The sequence below is a fragment of the Felis catus genome, chromosome E1 (assembly GCF_018350175.1).
Source record: "Felis catus isolate Fca126 chromosome E1, F.catus_Fca126_mat1.0, whole genome shotgun sequence".
In the NCBI taxonomy this organism is placed as follows: domain Eukaryota; kingdom Metazoa; phylum Chordata; class Mammalia; order Carnivora; family Felidae; genus Felis; species Felis catus.
The window spans coordinates 9,039,513-9,062,744 of record NC_058381.1 but is presented as its reverse complement, the minus strand read 5'-3'; positions in this window follow the sequence as shown (position 1 = coordinate 9,062,744).

The following is a 23,232-nucleotide window of genomic DNA, read 5'->3' as shown; positions in this document are numbered from 1 at the left end:
AGTCAGCGTTCAAGGAAAGGAAGTACTGATTTTCTTGAAGTCTTTTCTAACTTCAGGAAGAAAAAAGAGAAAGGGCATCCTAAGTCAAAAGAATTGTTTGTGCATAGGTGTGGAGGGTAGTATGTAGGTCCACACATACCCCACTCTGGGCTACAGTCATGGGAAACATCTGGTTGTTCTCCCGATGTTCCAGGCTTTCTTCACATCTGGGTTTTGTGGGGTGGATACATTTTATTTAAAAAAAAAAATTTTTTTTTTAACGTTTTATTTATTTTTGAGACAGGGAGAGAGAGCATGAACGGGGGAGGGTCAGAGAGAGGGAGACACAGAATGTGAAACAGGCTCCAGGCTCTGAGCTGTCAGCACAGAGCCCGACGCGGGGCTCGAACTCACGGACCGCGAGATCGTGACCTGAGCCGAAGTCGGCCGCTTAACCGACTGAGCCACCCAGGCGCCCCGGATATGGCATTTTAAATATTCTGGGTATTTATCCTAGGTCTGCCATGTGTTGAAAACATCTTCTTCCAGTCTATCACTTCACTTTTAACTTTGATTAGTGTGTTTTTTGACTTAATGCAATTTTAATGTAATCAAACTTACCAACCTTTTTTTTTTTTTTTAATGTTTATTTATTATTGAGAGAGACACACACACACGGAGCACAAGCAGGGGAGGGGCAGAGAGAGAGGGAGACACAGAATCCGAAGCAGGCTCCAGGCTCTGAGCTGCATAGAGCCTAACGCGGGGCTCGAACTCAGAGACGGCAAGATCATGACCCGAGCTGAAGTCGGACGCTTAACCGACTGAGCCACCCAGGTGCCCCATAAGTTAAAAAAAAAATTGTTTTTGAGAGAGAGAGCATGTGTATGCGAGCAGGGAAGGGGCAGAGAGAGAAAGGGAGAGAGAGAATCCGAAGCAAGCTCCAGGCTATCAGCTCAGTGCGGGGCTTGATCTCATGACCGTGAGATCATAACCTGAGCTGAAATCAAGAGTAGGATGCTTAAATGACTGAGCCACCTGGGCGCCCCTGTTTTTCTCTTTCAGTGTTGAGTTATATTAAATAATTTTCTAATGTCAAACTGACCTTAAACTCATGGAATAAAATACAGTGTGTTCATGATCCCTCACCATTTTTAAATACAGCTGGATTGGGTTTGCCTTTATATTTTATTTTCTTTTTATCCCATGATTGTAAATATTCCTATTTTCTTGTTTCCAAATGTCAGAGTTCTCGGTCAGACTTGAAAACACTTTAAAACAAATCCTTGGCAACCTCCAAATATATTCCTGGTGACCCTGATCTCCCTCAGGCCATAGTGTTGGGACCAGATGGGTATATAGAAAGTCACCTCTGCTTCTGTATTTTAGGTGATTTTTTTAAATCTGTGTTTATGAGTGAGATTGATCTGAAGTTGTACCCTCCCTCCCTCCCTCCCTCTCTCTCTCTCTCTCTCCTTCTTTCTTTCTCTCTCTCTCTCTCTCTCTCTCTTTCTTTCTGAAATTTTACTTTTTCAAACCGTCCTATTGCACTTTGTTATCAAGGGTGTGATTGCCTTGTAAAGTGAGTTGGCAGGCATTTCCCTCTTTCCCTATATCACAGACTTCTTTGTGTAACTTTGGAAACAATTGCCTTCTTTAGCGGTTGGGTATTATTGGCTGGAGTGGCTGTTGAACCTGGTGTGTTTTTTTTTTTTTTTTTTTTTTTTTTGTGGGAAGGCATCAAGGTTCCATTTGCCTTATATAAACGAGTTCCGGACTGTATCTTTTTCTTTCCTCTGGAACCATCTGTGCACAATATGGATTATCTGTTCCTTGTGTGTTTGATAGAATCTGCTTGGTGGTAGTGTGTGTGTGCATGCTCACGCGTGTGTGTTTTAAGTTCCTGATTCAATTACTTTTATTGTTGTTAGTCTTCTTGAGTCTGTTTGGTTCTTTATATTTTTATAAGGTATGGTTCTTTAAAATTTTTTTTTAATGTTTATTTATTTTTGAGAGAGAGAGGGGAGGGAGGGACAGAGGGAGAGGGAGACGCAGAATGCGACGCAGGTTGCAGGCTCTGAGCTGTCAGCACAGAACCCGACGCGGGGCTCAAACTCACGAACCGCGGGATCATGACCTGAGCCGAGGTGGGTCACTCAACCGACTGAGCCACCAAGGCGCCCCTGGCTCTTTGTATTTTTGAAAGAGAATTCTCCCAATTTGCCCAGTTTTGAAACCTGGGACTGAAGAAGGATCAGGGTAAAGTTCTAGAAAGATCTTTGGTGTCAGGTAAAGTCACAGTGACTAGAAAGCACACATTTTTCATCTAAACCTCAATATTATGTGTGTTTAGGAGGCTGAAACTTACAGGAAAGACATCAGCATCTTGCTTGGTCTTGCCCTATAAGGACAAGCCGGCCTTGTCAGATCACTTTCAACTTCATTAGTCTTTTCAAGCCTGGTCCTCCTGTTTGCAAAATGATTATAGTTACACCTGCTGCACAGAGTTGTGAGGAACAAATGGTCATATATTGCATGTACCTGGTAATGCATAGCTATGGATTCGGACCTAAGAGAACCTTTGGAGAACTTCAGGGCCAGGCATTCTTACACATCACTTGCAGGACTCGAAACTGGAGGGTCTGGGGGCACCTGGGTGGCCCAGTTGGTTAAGCATCAGACTTCGGCTTAGATTATAATCTCGTTGTTTGTGGGTTTGAGCCCCGCGTTGGGTTCTGTGATGACAGCTCAGAGCCTGGAGCCTGCTTCCGATTTTGTGTCTCCCTCTCTCTCTGCCCCTCCGTCACTCACGCTCTGTCTCTCTCAAAAAACTAAATAAACATTAAACAAATTAAAAAAATAAAGAGACGGTTAAGTTAAAACGAGAGCATTGGGGTGGGGCCTCACCCAAGAGGCATGGGGTTTGATCTCCCCTATATGGAGATTAGGGCGCAGACACGCAGAGGGAAGACGGCCATGTACAAGCTGAGGAGGGAGGCCTCGAGAGACGCCAACTGTGCCCAGCATTTTGACCTTGGACTTCTAGTCCCCGGAACCGTGAGACAGTAAATTTCTGTTTTTAGAGAAAAAGCACCCCGGTCTGTGGCACTTTGTGACCGTGGCCTGGGCAGACTCACAAGCTGACCATGGTCATCTCGCTTCTTGTACCATTAACAGACCCTCTGAGTTTCCTTCATAAGCATCTCCAAGACTTATTCTCTGTTTTGCTGAGGCCCCCTTGGTGGCACCCTGCCGGAGGCGGCCCTCGGCCTCACGCTGTCTATAATCGGACTCGCTCGGTCCACAGTCTGGCCAGGTATACACCCGGAGAGACCCCAGAGCCAGGGAGGTGCACGTCGGAAGCTGTATTTGAGGCTAGTTACCCGTCTCAGCGCTTTTGCCCGGTGTTCCGAGACGTGCTTTCTGTGACCTGGCTTGTCGAGATTCTGGTTCTCCAAACAAAGCCAAAACACTCCATTCCCACTCTTGCCTGAATCGAAATGACTCTGGTGACTTTTGGGCGTAAAATTCCCATCTGAGGGGACACAGGTGTCTTTGCTCACGTCTCTGCCTCCCAAGGAGGCAGGTTGCCCACGGAGCCTGGCCCAGAGCCTCGTTCACATGGAAACTTGTCATGCGTCAGGACCCCGGGGGACGGACGGGAGATGCGGATTCCTGGTTCCCGGGGAGACACGTAGAGAAGCAGGTCGGGAGAGGGTGTGATTTGAGGCTAAGCGCCGAGGGAGGGAACTTCAGCCCGATTGATCTGGAGGGTAAGTCAGGCGTTTGTAAGCTCTGAGGTTGTCTGGGGTGCGAGGCCTCGAGGGGACCCGGCTCTTCTCTCCCACCCTTCCATCCCTGGCCAGTGGCCACACCCACCGTGCGGGATGCAAGCTCCCCTGCTCCCCGCCACCTCCTGGCTTATGCTGGAAGCAAGAAGCCCAGTGAGGCCGGGGAGAGGAGGCCACAGGAAAGGGGTATCCGCAGGGGATCTGGGTTGGGGGCATGATCTGGGGGTACACACACCTGCCGTTTGGTCCATCCGGGAGCCGAGCTCACCTGTGCTCTTGTGTTTTCCTCCGTGGCTTTTTGGTGCCCGTGTATTTCCAGGAAGCAGCCGCTACACAGAGTGAACTGTTTCCATCCTGACCGGTTGTCATGAGGTGTCTGATGTATCTCACCTTTGACCGCCCTAGTTTACACGGCAGGCCTCTCCACTTCAACCTGGATTGCCCGCACTAGCCTCTCCCATACCCATGTCGGCTCAGCCTTCTCCCGGCAATCGGAATCTTCTGCTCCTTGAGTCTTTTCCCTCCTTCCTTCATGATTTCTGTCCTCTACACCCTCTGTAGCCTTTCTGTCCTTCTTTCTTTTTTTAATGTTTATTTGTGAGAGAGAGAGAGAGAGAGAGAGAGAGAGAGAACGTGAGCAGGGGAGGGGCAGAGACAGAGGGAGACACAGAATCCCAAGCAGGCTCCAGGCTCCGAGCTGTCAGCGCAGAGCCTGACGTGGGGCTCGAACCCATGACCTGGGCCGAAGTCGGACCCTTAACCGACTGAGCCACCCAGGTGCGCTCCCCTCCCGCCCCCGGGGGGGAAGAGATTTCTAATTGAAATACAACTGAGTGAAAAATATGACTAAGTAAAGACAATGCATTGATGCTTTAACACTAACTACGAAGACTTTGCTGGAAGGTCACACGGCTACTCCGGGCACGGCTGGTTAACGAGAATGAGCTGAGCCTACACGTTCCCTCCGGAGGAGCGGCTGAGACAGAGCTCACTGGGAAAGCCGACGTACAGAGTGATGTGCGCAGCATAACCGCATCTTTACGAGAGAATTTAAAAAACGCATAAAGCTCTTCCTTATATGTGCATATGTATTTGTAGGAGCACAGTAAAAGGTGAGCAAAGGCCCACACCAGACTGTCACTTTAATTAGATTAGAAGTGGGGGCTGGAGGGGCGTCCGGGTGGCTCAGTCGGTTTCTGTTTTTGTATCCCCCTGGATACAGTCTTCGGACCACATGACCCTTGGGGCCATGATGTTCAGTGCCCCGTCTGACGCCCGAACCTGCTCTATACTTATTTCCTGTCGTGAAAATCTAAATAAAGAAAATACAGAACCGTTTTAAAGAAGAAATGCCCGATTGTTTCCACACAGAACGTTTTTTAAAGCGTAGTTTAAAATTCAGTCCGCTCTTGAGGTATTTATAGTCTCTTGAGAATGTTCCAGATCGCTGACTCAGTAAGCCCAGGCTGTTAAAAATGCGTGTTTTTAAACTCCACAATGTAACATTGTCTGAGCTCCTTGCCATTGGAGGCTGACCCTACAGCCTGAGTCTGCCTTGGTTTTCTAGGGGCTGAGCTCAGCCTCTCTGAGCATCGGACACCCCGCACCCCCAACTCAAATGCGATGATCGGGCAAGTTCCTCGCATAGCATGGAGGAAAGGAGGCCAGGAGCGGCACGTGAAAGAACACAAAGTTACTGTGTTCACGGCAGTGACAGTGAAACGCTCCTGCACCAAGGGGAGTCAGCATCCTCTCTTTCCAGCAGGAGAAGTGCGCCCAGGAGGAGAGGGCACGGGCCCGAAGTCTCGCCCCGCCCCCCCTTCAGCCCCCCAAACCCCGGGGTAGCAGATGGCTCGGCTCGCCTGGGTTCCGAGTAGCTTCTAAACTGGGCACCTTCCTTTGGTCCAGTTCAGTTTGGTCATGGTGGTGGGACTGGTTTGCTCTGGGAGCTGGTAAACGGCAGGGTCAGCCAAGATTTCCAGATCACAGCTGTGCTACGTTAATGAAGATGTCTCAGTGATCTTCTGTGGGCCATTTAGTACACACACACACAAATACACACCTATGTACACACAAATACACACACGTACACATCTATGCACACACATACACATATACACACATATACACATAATATATATGCACACACAAATACATACATATAAACACATAGACCTATATATACACACACATCTGTATACACATACATACACATACACCCATATATTCACACACATAGTAGACATACACACACACACACACACACACACACACACACAGTTGGCCCTTGAACAACACAGGTTTGAACTGCGTGGGTCCACGTCTAGGCAGATTTTTTTTGGATGAATACAGCACAGTACTATAAGTGTATTTCCCCTTCTTTATGATTTTCTTGTAACATTTGCTTTTCTCAAGCTTCCTAGACTGTAAGAATACAGCCTATAATACATACACTAACTACGTGTTAATCGACTAGGTTACTGGTAAGACTTCTGGTCAGCAGTAGGCCATTAGCAGTTAAGTTCTGGGAAGTCAGAAGTTAGATATGGATTTTTGACTGCATGGGGGTCAGCACTTCTGACCTCTGCATTGTTCAAGGGGTCCACTCACTGTATCTGCATGGGTATCTAATATTTATCCAACAGTCAATATGCATACAGAGGGAATCCTCCCAATAACTCCAGATTATAGCAATGCAGATCACTTCCCACTCAGGCTGGGTACCACCAGCTGGGGCAACATAATCTCCTTTCCTATGAACCCCTAAGCATTGCAGGGGTTGTGTGGACACCATCTAGTTACTGGTATTGGCATATGCCCCCCAGGGAGGGGGTCGCCGCTTTGAGTCCCGAGAGGGAAAGTCCTTTTGGGATCCCAGGGAGGCAAAGTCTGGTCTTCAAAGAAGAACCTTAGATCTCATGAGTTCTAGCTCATGGAAGGGAGGATGCCAGGGCAAGTAAACAGTCCGACTTAGATGTTGGCAAAGATTTTTACCAACAAGACCCATCCCCTTGCTCAATATGTCTTCCCCAACCTCTTTCTAACCCGGCTCCTTCGCATCATAATGGTCCCCATCCTAAGAAAAAACAGAAGAGAAGGCTTTAGTAATTGGTTTGTCCTGGCTCTTCCAGGAGCTATTATTTAAGTCACTTGTTCTCAAAGAGGGGTCCCAAGAGCACCAGCATCACTGGGCCATTATCAGAAAGGCAGATGCTGGGTGGCTCAGGCTGTTACACACCTGACTCTTGATTTTGGCTCAGGTCACGATCTCACGGCTCGTGGAATCGAGCCCTTGAGTCTGGCTTTGCACCCACAGCGAGGAGCCTGCTTGGGATTCTCTCTCTCCCTCTCTTTCTGCCCTTCTCCTGCTCTCTCCTCTTTCTTAAAATAAATACACTTAAAAAAAAAAGAAAAAGAAATGCAGATTCTAGTGTCCTGCCACAGTCCTAGTGAATCAGCAGCTCTGGGCTGGGGGCCTGGCAGTCTGTGTTTTATTTATTTTTATATGTTTGTATTTATTTTTGAGACAGAGAGAGACAGAGCATGAGCAGGGGAAGGGCAGAGAGAGGGGGAAACACAGAATGCGAAGCAGGCTCCAGGCTCTGAGCCGTCAGCACAGAGCCCGACGTGGGGCTCGAACTCACGGACCATGAGATCATGACCTGAGCCGAAGTCGGACGCTCAACGGACTGAGCCACCCAGGCGCCCCTGGCAGTCTGTGTTTTAACGAGTAGCCCAGTGATCCTGATGTTCACTGTAATTTGAGACCCGGTGCTCTAAATAACCACAGATGAAGCCATGATCTCCAATTCCTGGAGTCTCCCTCGTGCTTCTGTAATTTAAGTCTGACATTAAGCTTTAAAGATACCAGACTGCCTAGCTTTCACATGCTAGATATTGCAAGTGAGTTACTTTTCCAGAGTCACAAAATACCATTGAAAGGGGAAATGAGCAGGGCGCCCGGGTGGCACAGTCGGTTCGGCATCCGTCTTCGGCTCAGGTCACGATCTCACGGTTTGTGGGTTCGAGCCCCCGCGTCGGGCTCTGTGCTGACGGCTCGGAGCCCGGAGCCTGCTTCGGAGACTGTGTCTCCCTCTCTCTCTCTGTCTCTCCCCTGATTGTGTGCTCGCTCGCTCTCTCTCTCTCTCTCTCTCTCAAAAATAAATAAATAAACATTAAAAAAAAATTGCAAGGGGAAAATGGGACCAGTGAAAAAACGCGTCTCCTCCGGTTTATTAACTGCAGCGACCCCAAAATGGTCCCACCACCAGTGACTCTGATGGGACTTTGTATTTCTTACTAATTCTAGTTCTTCAAGATCTAAAATCACTTCCACCGGGTTCCCGGAAACTTGTAAGCTTTGCCATGAGCGAGTTACTGCTCTGACAGTCTCTGAAGGCTTCCCGCGGGACAAATCTATGCCTTGAGAGTAGGGACTCCTTGTCTATTATGATGAGCCACTGGTGTGAAATAGAACCCTTGTTCTCGAGGGCAGCAAACTCTTCCAAGTCTGTGATGTCATTGTTTGCGCGTAACAACCTCTCACATCCGCCTCGCTCTGTGGTTTCCAAAGCTCTTTGACGTTCAGCCTTGTGCTCTGTCTTCACAAAACCCCTCTCATAGACCCCCGTACCTGCGATGACCTTTTTTGTGAGCCTGTTTCCTTCGCTGTGAAACGCAGGAAGTGGCTTGGCTGAGGTCACGTGACCCCGTGGGTGGCCGCCCCTCTCATTATCCTTCTTAAAATAAAAAGGGCCAGTGACCCTGGTTTCCCACTGAAGGTCGATGTTAATGTTTTTATAACATAGAAAAGCACACAGGGGCGCCTGGGTGGCTCTGTCGGTTAAGCGTCCAACTTCGGCTCAGGTCATGAGCTCACGGTCCGTGGGTTCGAGCCCCGCGTCGGGCTCTGGGCTGACAGCTCGGAGCCTGGGGCCTGCTTCCGATTCCGTGTCTCCCTCTCTCTCTTTCTACCCCTCCCCTGCTCATGCTCTCTCTGTCTCTCCAAAATAAATAAACGTTAAAAAAAAATTTTTTTAAAGCAGAGCATACGAGTGCTGGCATGTAGTTAGTTAGCACTCTGTGTCAGATGTCACTCACTTGTCATTGTTCAGTACAGGGAATCGCAAAGGGATTATTAAGTCGCTTGCTGGTGACATCCAGGCCATCACAGAGCTGGAACTCTAGAAGGACGGGGCTCCTTTGCCCCGAACTTCGTCCCCAGACCACAGCAGGAGCAGGCAACACGCCCGACCTGACTTTGCTCCCTGCATCCTAGCCTTGGTCCTCCGCTCTCCCCTTCCTCTCCTCACTGCTTCCTCCCCTGGAATCCTGTTCTGGAACCTCCAACACGAAGCTGATATTTCCCCGTCACCTACCGCCCGCGAACACCATCCAAGACACGGGGCGATGCAGACGCAAATTGGGCACCGCGTGTCGCTAATTCTAAGCAGCACCTGAAAGACAACGTCAGCATCTCTGAAATCAGGGTAGCTGCCCCAAGTCACCAAAGTGCATGCCCGGCATGGGGCTGCCCCTCCCCCCCAACCAGGCGCCCAGCTATGAAAGGCTCAGCCGGAACCGGGAGCCAGAGTCCTTTCCTTTCGGATGGCTGGTTGGTGCCAGGCCCTTTCCCCTCGGCGAGCGGCTGCAAATACCACCCAGGGCCCCAAGGAGAACTGCTCTGGGGGCTGCGGAAGTAGGCAAAGCCACCTGAGCCAGATCAGAGAATGACGTGGGACAGGAACTGTGGGCCAGGACGAGAGGTCCCCAAACCTTTGACATGGTGCACCTCCACATCTGAGCATGTACTCCCAAAGCTGTGCATTCATTTATAAAAGTAAACCGTTATCGGGGCGCCTGGGTGGCTCAGTCTGTTGATTTCAGCTCAGGTCATGATCTCACGGTTGGTGAGTTTGAGCCCCGTATTGGGCTCTGCGCTGACAGTGTGGAGCCTACTTGGAATTCTCTCTCTCTCTCTCTCTCTCTCTCTCTCTGCCCCTCTCCACCCCTCTCTCTCAAAATAAAGAAATAAACTTAAAAAAAAAAAGTAATTACTGTACTCCTATGTAAAATCTAAAACAGTTGCAAAAATAGACGTTAAAACATAAGATAAAAACAATTAGATGCCAAAGAGCATCTTTTTTTTTTCTTTTAAAGTTCATTTACTTATTTTGAGAGAGAGGGAGAGTATGAGCAGGGGAGGAGGAGAGAGAATCCAAGTAGGCTCCACACTGAGCCCGACACAGGGCTCGATCTCACAAACCGGTGAGATCGTGACCTGGGCAGAAGTCGAGAGTCGGGCGTGTAACCAACTGAGAGCCACCTGGATGCCCCAAAGTTAAGGCATCTTCTGACCACACCACAGAGACTCTTCTCGGAACCCCCTCCCGGGTGAGTGCACCCCACTTGCCAGGGCGCTGTCTAGACAGTGGAGAAACTGAAGCTGGACAGTGAATTCACCCTTTCATTATAAAGAGGCAGGAGGAACTCAAGGAGGGAATGGCCATAAAACATGTGACCGAGAAGTAGGTCCAGAAACACTGAAAGTATTTTGAAATGTTACAACAAGGCCTGTCCCATATCCACTTGTAAGCTGTCATTGGGTCGTTTTCCTGGTCCCGATGTGGGTACTTGACTCACTAAGGTGGTGGACCTTTGGGTGTGGTGAGGGGCAACAGGGAAGCCACAGGGAGGGAGCTGGGACTTGGGGGTCCCGGCGAAGAGCGGACGGAACGTGGGAGCCCAGTCTCCTAAGGAATGCGAGGGGACCTTGGCCAGAATCCCAAGCAGGCTCTGCACCATCAGCACGGACCCTGACGTGGGGCTTGAACTCCCGGACCGTGAGATCATGACCTGAGCCGAGATCAAGAGTTGGTCCCTTAACTCACTGTGCCACCCAGGCGCCCCTCATTTATTTATTTATTTATTATTTTTTTAATGTTTATTTTGGAGAGAGAGCCAGTGCAAGTGGGGGTGGGGTAGAGGGGGCAGGGTACAGAAGCTCTGATGCAGGCTCTGTGCTAACAGCAGAGAGTCCAATGCGAGGCTCGAACCCACAAACCATGAGATCGTGACTCGAGCCAAAACCAAGAGGGGATGCTTAACCGATTGGGCCACCCAGGTGCCCCATTTACGATATGGTGGTCACTGTGCTAACAAGATACCTATTCACTCCATGAATCCTGATACTCACTCTTGACTTTAAGGGAGTGTTTCTGCTTTTCTCCCCACCTGACGGATAAACAAGTGGAGGCACAAAAGAGGAGATATGACTAGCTCGGGTCACACGGGGAAGAAGTGGCCGTGCTGGGATTTTTGGACCCAGGGAGGGTTGACGAAAAACCCCACTTAACCACTGCACTCACTGCCCAAGATTGACGGGAGCATGGGCACACATCCCACAGCCTCAAACCCCATTAGTAAACTCCACCCCCACCCAGAACCTCATCAACAGGTCATGCGACTTGGACCAAAGGTCTCCAGGCATCTGGGGAAGAATTCACCATCTTGGAAAAGTCTCCTGCTGAGCTAGCCTTGAAAATCCTCACCATTGCTTTCCTCTAACCATCACGGGAGACCATTTATTTTCCGCTTGCTTCCTTCGCTTTTAAATCTCCCTCCTCCTCTACTTAGTAGATTTCACCAAGCCACAGGCTTACTAGATAATTTGCATGGAGTCTCCTCTTGGCTTATTTTGTGTAACACAAGATGGAACACAAAAGCCTCCACCCTTCAAAGGATTTGAGGTTAGAGGGAACCCAGCTGGGATCCAGACCGGAAAAGGAAAGGAAAGGAAAGGAAAGGAAAAAGGAAAGGGAACAGGAAGAGAAAAGAAAAGAAAAGAAATAGAACCTAACAAAGTAGCGGAATGAAACAAAGAGGGCTGTCCAAAGGCTCCATAAATCTTTAGTTCCCTTCATTGTTCCTAAGGACAGGAGTGTTCCAATTTATGTAATCTTTTCCCTCAAGGACTTTTCTTTTTCCTTAAGAAATTTTTTTTTTAATGTTTATTTATTTCTGAGACAGAGACACAGCATGAGCGGGGGAGGGGCAGAGAGAGAGAGAGATACAGAATCCGAAGCAGGCTCGGGGCTCTGAGCCATCAGCACAGAGCCTGAGGCAGGGCTCGAACTCACGGACTGTGTGAGATCGTGACCCGACCCGAAGTTCGTCGCTCAACCGACTGAGCCACCCGGGGTCCCTTCCCTCAAGGGCTTTTCATCAGATGAAGGGAATTCTTCCTTCCACCCAAGACTTGTGAGTTGCGCTGGTTACCGGAAACCTCCAGCCCCACCCGAAAATCCTCTTCCTCTTGGCCGAGCTTCAGGCTGCTGCCAGCAGGTGGCGCCAGCCTGCCTGTTTTCTCTCCGCGCCCTTTTGGGCGAGGGCGCGGGGTGGGGTTGGGGGGTGGGGAGAGGCCCAAGGGCAGAACTGCTGAGCCCGCGCCAAGATTTCTTCTGGCATCTGGAATGCATTAACAACAGCCCACAAATCTGAATCTCATCTCCTTGGAAGAGAGTGAAGGAGAGAGAGAGAGAGAGAGAGAGAGCGCGAGCCTGAAATACTAAGGAGGGGAAGAGGGCAGAGAAGATAGAGAAGATGCCCCCTGAGGCCCCCGGGAGCTTCATTACTGGGAAGGGTGTGCCTCTGCCCCTGGCTCAGCCAGTGCGAGGGGCCCCCGGCATGCCCCGCTGTGGGTGGACAGGGCCCACGGCCTGGAGGAAGGAAGCGGTGAGCCAGAGGGTTCCAAACAAAGGATCACAAGACAGGATCCCCAGAAGTCTTGTTTTACTGGCTCCCTGTCCCTCCTAGGCGGGGACAGAGAGGGAAGGGGTGGAGGCCTGCCCCTTCCTCCTCGGCATGCGATTTTGTCAATTTATAGAATGACATACCCGTTTGCTTCTGCGGGTGACTAATGGGTAAGGCCAAACGGGGCCGGTGCCAGAAAATATCAGTGCTTTATGATGACTCCCCTCGATTCCGTCTCTTTATTTTTGTTCCTGGGCCTTCGTGATGACTGATTTGACTGCTTCACTGGCAGATGAGGTCTGACCCCTCTCCAGGCGGGGGTGGGGAAGGAGGTCGGAGGGAGATGGGGGTTGGGGACGGGCCAGCCGGGCACCCTCCCCGGGCTGTGCCTCGGTGGTGAGGGCTCTTGGGTTTGGGGAATGAGGTCTGGCTCTCCTTCCTCCACCTGTGGCCAGAGATGCCTCCATGGCTAAGGCGGAGAGGGGCCCGCCGGCCGGACAGGTACAGCCCTGCCCCGTGAGGGTTTACACCTGTTCTCGGGTGTTCTCTGATCATTGTACGCGCCCTTCGTGTGGCGGGAGAAAGGCCGAGCCCCCGGGCCAGGCTAAGCTCACTTTTTGTCAGGCCCTGGTTTCTGCCCTACGTTCCCCGGGGGACTCCCTGAGCAGGGGTTATTGGTAGCCGGTCATGAGGCTTCCAGCTGGAGGCTGCAGCCTTGCAACAGGCCTACGACCTTCCCGAACTCTCCGCTGTGACACACTGGATGAAATAGAGACAATTGTCAGTAGGTCTCCAAGTCAGCTCAAGACTGGGGGAGTGGGCATTGTGGGTATAGCCTTACATAATCTCCAAGTGGGGGGCTCCTGGGTGGCTCAGTCAGTTGAGCATCCAACGCGTGGTTTCGGCTCAGGTCATGATCTCACGGTTCCTGATCTCACGGTTCGTGAGTTTGAGCCCCGTTATCAGGCTCTGGGCTGACAGTGCGGAGGCTGCTTGGGATTCTCTCTCTCTCTCTCTCTCTCTCTCTCTCTGCCCACCCTCCCAAAATAAACAGATAAAGTTAAAAAAAATAAAATCTCCAAGTGGTCAGAATGAACTCCAAGAGGACCAGATTTCAGAAGAAAAGGATCCAGTGATCCAAGTGAATCCCAAGTTGAAATGGGTCAATGGGATGATGGGGCAGTGACAAGTAGGGACAGACGCCGGGAAAACACTGAGAGAAAGTCATTAGCTACAGCCCGCACCTTCCCACTGTCCTTAGAGGAAGCTTAAGCCTTAGTCTAGGATATTCAGAGGAAGTACGTATTTAAATTTTTTTTTTAACGTTTATTTATTTTTGAGACAGAGAGAGACAGAGCATGAACGGGGGAGGGTCAGAGAGAGGGAGACACGGAATCCGAAACAGGCTCCAGGCTCTGAGCGGTCAGCACAGAGCCCGACGCGGGGCTCGAACTCACGGACTGCGAGATCGTGACCTGAGCCAAAGTCGGCCGCCCAACCGACTGAGCCACCCAGGCGCCCCAGGAAGTACGTATTTTAGGCGAAACAGGTTATAAGCTCTAAAAGGGCAGAAATTGTGTCTTCTGCGTCGTTCACATCTCCCACGAGCCTTAACAATGAATAATTGCACTTATCCTTTTTACAAGATATTTTCAGGGGCGCCTGGGTGGCCCGGTCGGTAAAGCGTCTGACTCTTGATTTTGGCTCAGGTCATGATCTTATGGTTCGTGGGTTTGAGCCCTGCGTCGGACTCCATGCTGCTGTGGATCCTGCTTGAGATTCTTTCTCTCCCTCTCTTCGTCCCTCCCCTGCTTGTGCTCCCTCTCTCTTTCTCTCTCTCTCTCTCTCTCAAAATAAATAAATAAGCATTAAAATTTTTTTTAAAAAGAGTCTACAAGATAGTTCCACACATAGTAATTTTCCACAAATTCTCATTGGCACAATGAATGAAATATAGAACGAAGAACAACTTTGCAAATTCAAAGAGGTCAAATAATTAAGAGTCTGTCGTGGCTCTGTGATCTTGGCCAAGTCACTTAGTTCTTTGTGCTGTGGTTCTGTTATCCGTGCAGTGGGGGGTGGGGAGAGGGCTCCCTCAGGACGGCTAGAGGGTCAAAAGGGATTCTGTGCCTGAGAGAGCCTTTCAAAGTGCCATAGGGTGGGCCGATGTAGGACTTAACACTTTGTACCCATTCAGATCGTGCCCGATACCAATTGGCCACAACGGATGGTAACCTGCTGGGTTGATACGTGGGACGATTACAAAAAATCAAAACAGAGGCCCACACGTCTCCTTTCCTGAAGCTGGCGCCATGGTCCAGGTCGGAGCCCTGAACGAGACGACAGCCTCAACCAGCAGAGGTTTTCCTCAGGAGGAGAGTTACCGGCATGAGAGCAACGATCCTCTGTGACGTTCTCAGGCCCCGCGGCCATCGGTAGAGATCGGCCTCCCCTCTGTGGAGGCAGACCCTGGGCGTGCCTGTCTCTCAGTGTACATCATGAGCCGACGTACCGTCCGCGGAACGTCCGTCTGTCTGTCCGCTTCGAAAGGACTCACCGGTCTCGAGGTGAAGATACCCACACAGAGCAACTCAGGAATCTTCTCGGGGGTTTGAAACGGCACGTTTCCCGGCTCATCTGACCACCGGGAAACGGAGGCACAGAGCCTCAAAGTGATTTGTCAGAAATCGGACAGCCAGTTATGGCCGAAGCAACGTTCAAAGGCTCCCTGGCTTGGGCTCCCAAGCAAGGACGGCGGTGACAAGGCCCTGGGGCCACCAACCCAGGGCTTCCCTACCTGGGAAATGCAGGTCCCTTCCAGGCGGCAGCCAGGGCAGGGTGGAGTCTTTAGAAGGCAGCTGAAGGGCCAGACCATTGGAGGAGCCAGAGGTCCCCTCCTGTTGGTTGAGTGTGAAGGATCCTACCCACACGGCAGGAACTACCACCCCACACCCCACACCCCGGGGGACAAGACGGAGGAAAGCCTAGTTTGCCCTGGGGAGGCAGTGAGCGTGAACTCTGGGAGCAGCTGGGGTTTGGGCAGCCCGTGACCCTCCCTGTGGGGCCATCTTCTTCCCAGTGGTCCTCCCAAGCTTCATCAGGAGAGGTGCTAGAATGAAAGGGGCTCCGGCAGGTAATGGACAGTACCTGCCTGGGCGCTCTGAAGCCTCGACTCAGTGCTGGCTTCCTCAGTGAGCCCCAACAGCCCGACTTTGCAGGCCCGCGCCCCCACGTTCTTCATTCTCTATCCCCCTGGTGCCCACCCTCTGGCCGCGGTCCCGCCCCGGGCTGCCTCCTCTCACTGCACCGCCCGCCCCGTGCCAACCCCAGCCTGCCCTCCCCTGCCCTCCCCTGCCCGCTCTTCACCTGCGGGGCTCGCAGAGAGCTGGGACTTAATCTCCCGTTCTCCCCCCACTGGCCGACGGCACGGGCTCTGGAGCCAGCGTCGGAGGTCAAGTCCCAGCCCTGCCGCTGCGTGATCTGGGGCAGGCTGCGGGACCTCTCTGAGCCGTGGTTTTCTCCTCGGAAAAAACGGAGACAGTCATAGCATCGAGCTCTCTGAGCTGTGGGTTGGATTCAATGAGCTAATACGTGCAGGTCGCTCGGTGAGTGCTGGGCACAGGGTTCAGCGGTCAGTCTGTTAGCTATACCCCCATCTGGCTCTCCCCACAGGGTCCATCTTCACCTAGACCTCTAGACCAACGGCTTCCAAAGTGGGGAAGCATGGACCCCCCCCCAGTCACTCCTTGGGGACAAGGAGGGAGTGGGGAGACTTGAGCTTCTGTTGTCAGACTTTGCTGTGTGTTCCCCCACCCCCACTGCCTCTTCCTCCCGGGCACGAGCTAGACTACATTTCCCAGCTCCCCTTGCAGTTAGCGGGGACCACGTGACTGCTTCAGGCGCCCCGGAATCAGGACAGCCCTGCCGCCATGATGCTGCCCCTCCCAGGTTCTTACCCCCAGCCTCCACCCCGCTGTGCCATCTACAAGGCTCCTCCTCTCTCCCCATCTGCTGGCGGAGTCAAGAGGACCCCAAGGCCCCCCCCCCCCCCAGGAGGGAATGTCACAGCACTCCAGGCTCAGCCTGCTTCAAGTTAACACATTCCTCGCTTGCTGACTTAAGGCCCTTGATCTGTAACAGAGCTAATTTATTTTCCTTGAGGTTTGCAGACCACCGGCCTTGGGGAATAAAGGACCAGGACGTTCCCAGGCCTCAGAGGCCAGCAAATCTGTTTGAAGCCCCTCCCTTAGCTTTCGGATGAACCCCGCAATCTTCTGGCAAGATATTTTTTTCTTTTTTAAGGTCACACAAGGGACTACTGACGTCCCTTTGCGTATCTATAGACCTTGCCCTCCTGTGCAGAAAGAACAGGGTGTTCCCGCACAACGCCCGGGTACCACGGAACTAGAGACCTTCTTGCACAACCTATGGTCACCCTGTAGCTGGCATCATCGAGCCTGCACGTAATCAAGAAATGTCACGCTGCACCCCCTTAGCTGAATAAACCCCTTAAAAAAAAAAAAATCTCGGGTCCAGGCAGACCCGGCCTTTGGACAAGGGTCCACCTTTGCCCCGGGCGGCCAGCCTCGTGAATAAAGCTCCTACTGCTTTCCGGTCAAAACTCGGCTCTCGAGTATTGGCCCCTTGAACCACGGCAACCGAACTTGGGTTTCGGTGACAGGAAGAGCCACGCGATGGAAGGATCCTGAATCCTCGAATGAATGCCAGGAGTAGAGAGCCCCCTTGGCCAACCAACACTGGACTCTGACCTGAGCATGAAGTAGACTTACTGTGCCAAGCTGGTGAAATTTGGGGGGATATTGGTTACACAGTTATACTAAGCCAACTTCTGTTAAAATTTATTGTTTAAAATTATCAACTTAATGGGGCGCCTGGGTGGCTCAGTCGGTTGGGCGTCCGACTTCGGCTCAGGTCACGATCTCATGGTCCGTGAGTTCGAGCCCCGCGTCGGGCTCTGGGCTGATGGCTCAGAGCCTGGAGCCTGCTTTGGATTCTGTGTCTCCCTCTCTCTCTGCCCCTCCCCCGTTCATGCTCTGTCTCTCTCTGTCTCAAAAATAAATAAAGGTTAAAAAAAAATAAATAAAATTATCAACTTAAAACAATCTCTTTGTAAAAAAATTTTTTTTTAATTTTTTTTTCTTTTTTTTTTCTTCTTCTTTTTCTTTTTTTCTCTTTTTTTTCAATGTTTTTATTTATTTTTGGGACAGAGAGAGACAGAGCATGAACGGGGGAGGGGCAGAGAGAGAGAGAGACACAGAATCGGAAACAGGCTCCAGGCTCCGAGCCATCAGCCCAGAGCCTGATGCGAGGCTCGAACTCGTGGACCGCGAGATCGTGACCTGGCTGAAGTTGGACGCTTAACCGACTGCGCCACCCAGGTGCCCCTAAAAAAATTTTTTAAATGTGTATTTATTTTTGAGAGAGAGAGAGAGAGAGACAGAGTGTGAGCGGGGAGGGGGCAGAGAGAGAGAGAGAGAGAGAGAGAGAGAGGGAGACACAGAATCCGAAGCAGGCTCCAGGCTCCGAGCCGTCAGCACAGAGCCCGACGCGGGGCTTGAACTCACAAACTGTGAGATCATGACCTGAGCCGAAGTCAGACGTGTAACCGACTGGAGCTACCCAGGCACCCAACTAAAAAAAAAAATTAAAAAAAACTAAAAAAAAAAAAAAAAAAAAAAAAAAGCAACCAAACTCAACAATTGTTCTGTTTTTAAAAAGTGTCAGCCAAGAATGAAAGCTGCCTGCGCTGGGAATCACAAGGGCAGTTTTATTCCCAGTATCATTCCCAGTACCTAACGTGGTAACAGAGATTAGGGCATGTCGTCTCTGGGTCTCTGAGCTCTTATTTGCAGAATGAGGTCGCCAGACTGGATAATTTTGGAAGCACTTCTCAGCTCTCAGATTCGATGAGCACTGTGGTCGGCTGTTGTCTGTGGGTGTGTGCTTAACTTTGGAGGAAGCTTTGGAGGATGGCTTTGCAAATACCGTGATCTCGTCCTTTCGCCCCTTCCCCCTCGCCAAGAGAGAAGGAATTATGTCGGTGGCGGCCCGTGGGGGCCCTGCGAACCGGCTGCTTCCTGGGGATTCGCGTACGGACGCCGTTTCCAGGATCAGACTTTGCAACTTCCGGTTTCTTTCTACCTTGGAACGACGACTCTTTCCCCGTTCCCGGATTCTGGAAAGGAAGTCCCGGCGTTTCTGAAGGCCCCGACGCCCCAAGAATTCGTTCCAAGAGAATGTTCTGAATTACAGATGTTTTTGCTCAGTGCTTTCCAGTCGTCTCTGGGGCCAGAGTTTCCCTAGCACAGGCGGGGAGCATGTGATTGTGGTCCTTGAGAGGAGAGCCAAGGCGGGAACAGCTGTCCCCAGGTTTCAGTGGTTAATGGTCCCGCCTCAGTGCCTCAAGGGCAACTATTCCCTCTCTTGAACCTTGCCCGCCCCCCTCCCCCCAGCTATAGGAGAGAAAGCCACGCCTTGCTTTAAGTCTCTACATTTCCACCGAGCTCGGGAGCTCAGGGCAACGGACATTTTCAATCTTTGCACTTGGCTTTGCAAGGAAAGGAGCTCTGTTTATCATAATCATTATATTAGTATTATTAGCGTCATTAGATTCTGGAATCCGAGGTTCAATTCCACCTGAGAGTAGAAAACACAACCTTGCTGGTTCAGAGTATACTCAGTCCCATCAGGAATTTTCTGGTTGTTGGGTTTTTTATTTTTGTTTTTTATTTTCTTTGCTTAAATCCAAATCTAAGGTGTTCCCCCTTCCTTGGTCTTTCCAGAAGGGTATGTGAGTTCAGTCACCCAGTCTCTACCATGGGAAGGGGGGCGGCGGGGGGAGAGGCATCGGTCCTGGGGATGTCGCAATTTGCACCTGTACCCACTGATGTACCTTCGTTCCCCCTATCTGGTTCCAAATCACACAGTCCCTTGACTTGTGCCCTGGTGTCCCGGCCCTGGGACCTCAGGTCTGCTGGTCCTCAGTCCCCTGCCTGTTTCTTTGGAGACAGGTGGCTGCTTGCCTGACCCCAGGGCGGGGGGGGGGGGGGGGGGGGGGGGGATGTGCAGGACTCGATGAGGAGCTCAGCTGCCACACCCCCCTCCCTCCAGTGCAGGAGTGACTGACTACTCTCTCCTGATGACCACCTCCCTGCCAGAATGGATACACTCTCACTGAAGGGGAGACTAGAAACTCTCTTTGGTAGGGAGGAGAGAGATGAGGGAGAAGGGAAGGGTTAGGTTTCTTTAGAAGGCAGCTCTCTGCCTTCTTCCACAAGGTTGACAAAGCAGGTGGCGGGGGGGGGGGGGGTGGGGTGGGGGGGGTAAGAGAGCCCCAGAGGGGTTTGGAAATCCAGCAGGAGAGAGAATGCCCTGTGCTCATCACCTGGGATCCTGGCAGGTAGCAGATCCCCTCTGAACCGAGTTTGCTCCGAGTGGGGATTTGCTTCCGCTTGGAAAATTCATTCTCAGCCAATCAGTGAGCTGACCACCCTCGTGAGCTCTTTGACATCCCGACAATGGCCTTTCCCAACATGATTTTCATCAAGACGACAGGTTTGTTTTTTTTTTTTTTTAATTTTTTTTTTTCAACGTTTATTTATTTTTGGGACAGAAAGAGACAGAGCATGAACGGGGGAGGGGCAGAGAGAGAGGGAGACACAGAAGCGGAAACAGGCTCCAGGCTCTGAGCCATCAGCCCAGAGCCTGACGCGGGGCTCGAACTCGCGGACCGCGAGATCGTGACCTGGCTGAAGTCGGACGCTTAACCGACTGCGCCACCCAGGCGCCCCCAAGACGACAGGTTTTGAGCTCAAGCACGCCTTTCAAAAACCTCAAGAGACAACTTGCCTCACGGAGTCCCTGCCACGTGCAGGGTGGCAAAGGAGAATCTCGACCTTGGGCTCATTGCGTCAGGAGACAGGCTTAAAAGATGAACTTTCAGGGGCCACAAGTTGACCATATTCACGGTTTTCGTGATTTATTTCAACACTGAGTCACTCCGGGAGGAGATCTGTTGGCCAAGCCTGCGCTCATCAAGCAGGGTGTAGGAAGGACGGCTGCACAAATATCTGATTCTCCATCAGACGGGCGCCAAGGTGCTTTGTGAACACGATGAATCAGAAAATTATCGTTCGCAACAGATCTCCTTCCAAATCGCGCATTTTCAAGAGAAGACAGAGCAAAAAAGTCTTTAAGCTCTTTATTTTCCTCCTTTTCCTTCCCCTCCCGTCTCCATCCCTTCTCCCCACCCCTCCCCTCCCTTCCCTTTCCATCCTCTCCCTTCTCCTCCCTCCCCTCCCTTTCCTTCACCTCCCCTCCTCTCTCCTCGCCTCACCTCGCCTCTCCTCTCTTTCTCTCTTCCTACCCGTATAGCTCATTCATATTCTGCACCTTAGTGGTTTAGAGCAGAGCTTCTCAACTTCAGCCCTACTGACATTCCGGGCCAGATAATTCCTTGCTGTGGGGGACAGTCTTTGCTCTGTAAGGTCCCAATGGCATCCCTGCTATTCTAGACACGGTTGCCAGTCACACTCCCGCTCCTGCTCTCTTTCCAGCTGTAACAACCCAAAATGCTCACAGATCTTCCCAAGTGTCCCCTTTCAGGGGGGAGGGGGGCTGGGGGAGGGAACAAAATTGACCTCAGTTGAGAACCACTGTAGCAGTTGCTCCTATGCATGGATATTATGGTGTCCATAATAATTAAAATAAAAGCACGCAATTTTATGCTAAGCCCAACGTTGGTCATTGTCTATAAAGTGTTTTATTTTCTCTTCCCACCCCCCCCCCCCCCCCCCCCCCCAGAATCTTAGAAATAGTGTGAAATGTTTTTGCTGCTCAGGTATCACTTAGAATGATGCCTGTATGTCCTGGCTTCTTCTTCACCTTTAGGGACAAAATCGTTTTTTGTTTTTTTTTTTTCCCCTCGGAAAACACGATTCTGCACTCGCCCTCCAAATTCGATTGATTTATCTGCGAGTGAGGTAATAGCTTCTTAACTGACAATCCACTAGAGACTGGGGTGGATCATTCATTGTTCCAGTGAAATTCAGTCTTAAGACACGAAGTGCCATAATTTCCGTTCATGTGTTTTCTATTTTCTGGCATTGTGTAGAAGATTAGTGAGTTTGCAGATTTCCTAGTCACAGTGCTCGTAAATTCTCGGTCCGTATTCCCGCGGAGGCCATGCTTATGGGTAGTGATTATTATGTCATTCTACAAGGTGGTCTGTGTTTCTATCATGTTATACTAAGTATACTCTATGTCACTGCTAACATCACTACCTGTTTTTGAATGTTTTATTTATGTTTGAGAGAGAGACAGAGTGTGAATGGGGGAGGGGCAGAGAGAGAGGGGACACAGAATCCGAAGCAGGCTCCAGGCTCCGAGCTGTGAGCACAGAGGAGCCTGACGCGGGGCTCGAACTCACGAACCGCCACATCACGACCCGAGCCGAAGTCGGACGCTTAACCGACGGAGCCACCCAGGCGCCCCCAGGGGCTGGTCTTCTGATTCCTATGGATCTCTCCACTGCCCAGCCCCCCCCCCCCCCCCCCCAACACAGGGCTCTGGTCTGAGCCGCACAAAGCTCTCGGCATAAAAGGGTGAGGTTGCACCTTGCTGCTGCTTCCGCTCTGGACGCCCGTGTGACCGGAGAATCACTTTCAGCAGAGGGTGAAGCCCGGAGTCGAAATGCAGACAGACAGGTCCACAATGCCCAAGCCCGGTGGGGTCTGAGCTGCACAAATCCTTCTTTTGACAAAGGCTAGTGCTCTCGGGGACAGGACAGCTCAGCAGTGGAAGCTGGCCCCCAGCATTGTCTCTGGCAGCCACCCAGGGGCGGGCTCTGGGCCCCGTGTCCTGCTCTCCGGTGCCTGGGAGGACTCGGGCTGTTCGCCCCAGTCAGCTGCTGTCTCTCTTCCAGCTGATTAACTTCTAAGCCAGGACCGGACTTGGCTTGGGTGGCGGGCGGGGGGGTAGGGGGTGGTCTGCTCCCTTCTGGAAAGGTCTCCAAGAACGTTGGTCTCCACTCCCCTCTGCTGTCTGAACACACTTCCATGCCCAATTCTCTTGGGGGGGGGGATATTTAGGGGTCCATTTGTGGGGTGTTCCGACATTGCTGTTCCTTGGAATGATCCCCCACGGGTGACGTGACCCCCACAGAGGGGACAGGGTCGCGACTGATGGTTTTCTGTCTTTACCACAGGTGGGTCTGAGGAACGGGCCTGTGAAAAATCGAGGTTAGGTTCATTCAAGAATGATTTTATGGGGCACCTGGATGGCTCGGTTGGTTAGGTGTCTGACCGGCTCAGGTCACGACCTCACGGTTTGTGGGTTCGAGCCCCGTGTCGGGCTCCATGCTGCCAGCTCAGAGCCCGGAGCCTGCTTCGGATTCTGTGTCTCCCCTCTCTCTTTCTGCCCCTCCCCTGCTTATGCTCTGTCTCTCTCTGTCTCTCAGTAATAAATAAACGTAAATAAATAAATAAATTGCTTAAAAAAAAAAAAAGAATGATTTTACACTGGGGCGCCTGGGTGGCTCAGTCGGCTAATCATCTGACTTCGGCTCGGGTCACGATCTCGTGGTTCTTGAGTTCAAGACCTGCGTCGGGCTCGCTGCGGTCAGCGCAGAGCCCGCTTTGGATCCGCCTTTCCCCTCCCTCTGTCCCTCCCCACTGGTTCTCTCAAAAAAAAA